We start from the raw sequence: 6640 nt of genomic DNA on the forward strand, positions 1-6640 counted from the left end.
GGTTTCAAACACTGGAGGCTAAATGTGCAGCATTCCTTCAGAAGCTCCTTGACAGTGCTGTGGCAGACCTGAGCAACCAGCCACGGCACCTTCGCTCTGAGCTCATGGCTTGTTTAGAATCCTCCAGGCACGCAGGGTGCTAGGGTGCTGGTGGCGCATACCTTTGATCCCAGCACTCGGGGGACAGAGGCAGGTGGATCTCTTTAAGTTCGAGGTCAGCCTGTTCTACAAAGCAAGTTCTAGGACAGCCAGTGCTATAAAGAGAAACTCTGTTTTGGGAAGGAAAAAAAAAAGAATCCTCAGCTCACCTGGAGGCTGCAGGCTGCAACTGTCACCTCAAGTTGACCTATGAGGTAACAATCCTGTGTCTCCATGTTGGCAGGGTGTTGTCTGTGAGCTTCTTACCCCTGAGGCCTAGCATCATGAATGCCACATGGAAGACTCTGTAAGTACTTACTCAAAGAACACATGTCCCTCCTAGAAAAGACAAAAACAGTTACAGAACTTAAATATTCACCCATACTTAAAGGAAGAGTTGGTTGGGTTATTGGAGGTGAGTCCCAGACTCTGACATCACACTGGTTTCTAAATCTCTGAGCTGGGTTTTCCACAGCCACCTGTTCCACAGGCTTGTCCCCATCCCGACATGCATTAGTCATGGTTTGACATGGAAAAAGGAGGTCACTGCCACAGTCCCATCTCTATGACTTAAGATGGACTTAGAGCGGTATGACTGTGTGACAAGAGAGGAATGGACCACAACGTTGAGAGCTGTGGCCGCCAGGGCAATCTGGAGGACTCCATGTGACAGATGAGTAACAAGAGGCTTTGAAGATGTCTGAGTCGCAGGAGGCAAATGTCCTAAGGAGAGCACAGGCAAGGCGGTACACGTCTTTAATCGCAGCACTCAGGAGACAGCGGCATGTGGATCACCGAGTTTGAGACCAGCCTGGAGGTTGATGCCAAGAGAAGATCATTGCATTGACACATGTGTGCTAGCCAAACCACTTGAGTTGTACACGTGTCCTGCAGGCAGAGCGTCGGTGGAAAGAACATTGGAGATACCTCTAGGAAGAGGCAATGGAGAAAATGGAGTTGGGGACATCTAGCTGCCAGTTATTCTGAAGTAGCAACAGCAAGATGGATAGTTTCCTTGAATCGGGATGGCTATTTCTCTACTTGCCAGGTTATTTGCAAGCTTTACAGAGTTGTAGCATATAAAGCTAATTTTGGAAGCATTACTAAAGCTGATCATGGTAGTGCATGCATTTGGTACAATAAAGTACAATGATTTCCTTGGATTGGAGACCATCTTGCATCTTGGGCTATACAGTGAATCCCAGGCCAGCCAGATACAAAGCAAGACTGTCTCAAAATAGTAAACATGAAGGATGGGGAGGGGTGCTGTGAAATGCTGTTCTCTGGATAGCACATGGCTGTTACACACATAAATCCACGGTAGCTATGGTTACCTGTATGCATTCAAGCCAGTTACAATTCCAGTATGGATCATGGAGTGACCTACCCGAGGCCCTACCCTAGCTGAAGAACTATTGGCAATTATTGCAAGGTAACTTCTCTCCCACCTCTGTTCCCTCTTCCCTCTTTGCATCCCTCCCTGAGAGGGCTAGCCTGGAACTCATTATGTAGACGACGATAGCTAGCATAGGACTCATAGAGGTCCACCTGCCTCTGGCTTCCGAGTGCTGGGATTAAAGGTATGTGCCACCATGCCCAGTCCGAGAGCCACTTTTACTTGGAAAAGCCTTTTAGCAAACTTGAGACCCTTCTAAAATGAACTGTATGTGGACATCTTTCTAAACTTTAAGCTTTTAAACTCAAGACATGGTCGGGGTTGGGGAGTATATTATGAACATCTACAGACAGCTGAAGAGTGACATTTTTAGCTGATACTGGAAATTCCAATGAGAATCAAGGTTCTTCAGCTGGAGTCTGAAGAATGTAGGAAGGTTAAACTTGGTAGGGTTTATTCCTATGGACTGGTGGGCTGGTGGCTCATGGGATGATGGAGTTTTCACTCTCGAGTATGAAGTATGTGACTAGTGCTTAAGAGACCATGTGGTCACTGTGGCCATGGTTTCCCAACGCTGACTGCTCTATGTGCCAGCCCACTTCTTCAGTTTGTTTTGAGACGATACCTTCAAGTGAGATATTTGGTAATCAAGTGAAGGTGGTGTGTCTAATGGTGGCCTCCAAGTCTTCTTTCTCAAGATTTTACAGACGAAGAAATTGAAGACAGAGTTTAAGTTTCATGCCCAAGGTAAGAAATGAAAGATTAGAAGCCAGGCAGTCTAGTTCGAGTCTATGCCCTTAACTGCTAATGTGTGTGTGTGTGTGTGTGTGTGAGAGAGAGAGAGAGAGAGAGAGAGAGAGAGAGAGAGAGAGGAGAGAGAGAGAGAGAGAGAGAGAGAGAGAGAGAGAGAGAGAGAGAGAGGAGAGAGAGAGAGAGAGATCGTGGCTGGGGAAGAGGGAGGAAGGGAAGGGTGGCAGCTCCTCTTTCCCTCTGTGGTAGCTGTCTCAGTTTTCTCCTCTCTGATTCTAGGAGGAAGGAGGGACCAGGTCGAGCCACGGACCCTGCATTTCACTCCGGAAGCTGTCATATCAAGCAGGTTTTGGACTGCCCAGCTACAGAGAAGTCTAAAAAAAGCTTTCAACCAGAGAGGGCCTGAGGCTCCACTGAGACCTAGGCCCCTGCAGCACAAGGGTGGAGTGCCTTAATGCAGAGCCATCCAAATGTCTTGTGCAAAACTGCAGGGTTCTGGGTTGCATCCAGAACAATGATTCAAGGACACCCAGTTGAATTTTAAATATCAAATCTGCTTAATAATAGTATCTTTAAATTTTAAAGCAAATCTGATGTGCCCATTTAAAAGTTGATCACTTTTGCTTATAAAATTGCATTTCATTGTTCCCTTAGTGAGGTGACCAAAATTCTTCATATCTAAACTTCACTTAGCAATTTTTGCTATAATCACAAACTATAGAAATGAGCCCTGAAAGCAGTCTAGCAGTCTGTACTTCTAAGTGTATTGCCTGGCTGTGGAAATCAGTCTTAGGCACACTTGGCAAGCTCTCTTTCCACGTGACATCATTTCAGATAATGAGGTTATGAGGGATCCAGTCTGGTGAAATGCTGGTTTCCTGACTGGCACCCAAACCGGAGCGCTGACAGTGATGACGCCTAACTCACCCTCCACCTGCTGACTGGCATGTTCCAGGGGATATCAGCCATCTAATACATCCTCATTCCAGAAATACTGTAAGACAGTGGGATATGCAGTGTGTAAGAACTACTCATGACTTAGTAGTTCACTTTCCAGGAGACAGCAACTGAGCCCAACAGGACAGAGACGTAACAATAGGCAGGAGACAACACTGCTTTTTTGAAAATAATTTATTCAAAGTTATTTGATGTGCACTGAAGGTGTCAGATTTCCTGAAACTGGAGCTGACATTCGGGTGCTAGGAAATGAACTGGGGTCTTCTGAAAGCACAGCCAGTGCTCTTACCATCTGAGCCATCTCTCCAGCCCCAACATCATTGCTTTTTTTTTTTTTTTTTTTTTTTTTTTTGGTTTTTCGAGACAGGGTTTCTCGGTAGCTACAGAGCCTGTCCGGGAACTAGCTCTTGTAGACCAGGCTGGCCTTGAACTCACAAAGATCCGCCTGTCTCTGCCTCCCAAGTGCTGGGATTAAAGGCGTGCGCCACCACCGCCCAGCCATCATTGCTTTCTAACAGAACTTCAATGTGACTTCTTTCTGAAGTTAAGAAGTCCAGAGGAATCACAAGGCCCAGTGAGGGAAGACTGTCCAAGCACATGACCATCAGGGACAGGGGCAGAATAGCAGCCCCGCCCCCACTCACTGTGGCTCTTACACTTTATTTTTTTACATTTTTTTATTGATATTTATTGAGCTCTACATTTTTCTCTGATCCCCTCTCTGCTTCTCCCCTCCCCCCAGGTCCCCATGCTCCCAGTTTACTCAGGAGATCTTGTCTTTTTCTACTTCCTACTTCCCATGTAGATTAGCTCTGTGTAAGTCTCTCTTAGTGTCCGCATTGTTGTCTAAGTTCTCTGGGGTTGTGGTTTGTAGCCTGGCTTTCTTTGCTTTATGTTTAAAAAAACCACCTATAAGTGAGTACATGTGATAATTGTCTTTCTGTGTCTGGGTTACCTCACTCAAAATAATGTTTTCTAGCTCCATCCATTTTCCTGCAAAATTCAAGATGTCATTTTTTTTTCTGCTGTGTAGTGCTCCATTGTGTAAATGTACCACATTTTCCTTATCCATTCTTCGGTCAAGGTGCATTTAGGTTGTTTGCAGGTTCTGGCTATGACAAAGCTGCTATGAACATAGCTGAGCACATATCCGTGTGGCATGATTGAGCATCCTTTGGACATATACCCAAAAGTGATATTACTGTGTCTTTTTTTTTTTAAAGATTTATTTATTTATTATGTATACAACTTTCTGCCTCCATGTATACCCACACACCAGAGGAGGGTGCCAGATCTCATTACAGATGGTTTGGAGCCACCATGTGGTTGCTGGGAATTGAACTCAGGACCTCTGGAAGAGCGGACGGTGCTCTTAACCACTGAGCCATCTCTCCAGCTCCCTTTTTTTTTTTTAATATTTATTTATTATGTATACAATATTCTGTCTGCAGGCCAGAAGAGGGCACCAGACCTCATTATAGATGGTTGTGAGCCACCATGTGGTTGCTGGGATTTGAACTGAGGACCTTTGGAAGAACAGGCAATGCTCTTAACCACTGAGCCATCTCTCCAGCCCTTACTGGGTCTTGAGGGAGGTTGTTTCCTAATTTTCTGAGAAATTGCCACACTGACATCCAAAGGGGTTGTACCAGTTTATATTCCCACCAGCAATGCAGAAGTGTTCCCTTTTCCCCACAACCTCTCCAGCATAAGGTGTCATCAGTGTTTTTAATTTTGGCCATTCTTACAGGTGTAAGATGGAATCTCAAGAGTTGCTTTGATTTGCATTTCTCTGGTGACTAAGGATGTTGAACATTTCCTTAAATGCCTTTCAGCCATTTTTAGATTCCTCTGTTGAGAGTTCTCTGTTTAGGTCGGTACTCCATTTGGTGTGGGGTTAGTGAAGATCTTTTCCCATTCTGTAGGTTGTTGTCTTGTTGACCATGTCCTTTGCTTTACAGCTTCTCAGTTTCAGGAGGTCCCATTTATTGTTTCTCTCAGTGTCTGTGCTGCTGGGTTCTATTTAGGAAGTGGTCCCCTGTGCCAATGCGTTCAAGTGTGCTTCCCACTCACTGTGGTTCTTATACTTAAAAAAAAAATACGACTTTGTTCTTAAAATGTATACGGGTGTTTTGTTTATATGTGTGTGTGTACCATGTGCATGCCGGCTGTCCATGGAGTCCAGAAGAGAGCTTCAGCGTCTGGAACTGGAGTTATTGATGGTTGTGAGTCCCTATGTAGATGCTTGGAACCAAAGCCAGGACCTCCAGAAGAGCAGTAGGTGCTCTTTGCTGAGGAGCCATGTCTCCAGCCCTGGCCTTCACATTTTGGTGTTCTTCCTCATATACACACCCATCCCAACCTGATCTGTTGGATCCAAGAAACCCTTCCTAGCCACTGTGTGTGTGCCTCAAGGCAGAGTCATGGCATTTCCTTGGTGTTTCCGATATTGATTCTGGAGTCAGGTTCAAACTTTCTCTCACTCTCAGCCATTCAAGCTTTACCTCATTCTCCCCTGACTGGCAACTCTCCATTATAAAAAAAGGCTGTGACGTCCACCTTACGGTGTTGACAGTAAGTTTCAGAGGAGAGCGGAGGGCTGAGCAGAGCTTGACATGCAGTTGATTTCTCTCTAGTAGTCTCACCCCCTCTTCTCTACACAATGGGCAGAAAATACTTTTTCTTGTAATTGTCATTGTGCCAGTCTAAAATAACCAAATAAGCAAACAGTATTATCTGTGGTGTGTGCGTGTACACATATAGGAGCGTGTTTATATGTACAGGCCAGAGATTGAGCAACCTCGGGTGTTGTCTCCCAGCTATCATCTACCTTGTTTTTGATACAGGGTCTGGACTAGAGCTAGTCAAGTAGGCTAGGCTGGCTGGCAGGGGGCCCAGAGAGCTGCTTGTTTCCCCTCACTGGAGTTACATATGCATGCCACCATGCCCAGCTTTTTCATGTGGGTTCTGGAGATCAAACGCAGGTTCCGTATACTTGCACAAAGCACCTGACCAACTGAGGCTTCTTTCCACTCCCCATGAACACAGTATTGTAACATAAAACAATTAAGTCTCTCCTTGCAAAAGGGGAAAACACATTAAGAACGAGCCTGTGAGGGCATGTGTGACTGGCGGAGAGACAGTGCATAGGCTATGTCCCTCACAACTGCATACGCTTATTCTTTCCATCCCAGCTCATTCTTTCAAGTTTTATTTTACGCACATGTATGCACACGTATCAACCTGCACAAGCCCCTGAGGTCATTGTTACTCCTCCCAACTGTTACAGGACCAGGAAGGCGTGCTATTTATTGGCCCTAACTGCATTGTCTGTCAGATGCTCTTTTTTGTGGGTCTGAGCCACTTACCTACGTTAAAAACCTCTTTTAACATTCCTGG

The sequence above is a fragment of the Chionomys nivalis genome, chromosome 9 (assembly GCF_950005125.1).
Source record: "Chionomys nivalis chromosome 9, mChiNiv1.1, whole genome shotgun sequence".
Taxonomy (NCBI): domain Eukaryota; kingdom Metazoa; phylum Chordata; class Mammalia; order Rodentia; family Cricetidae; genus Chionomys; species Chionomys nivalis.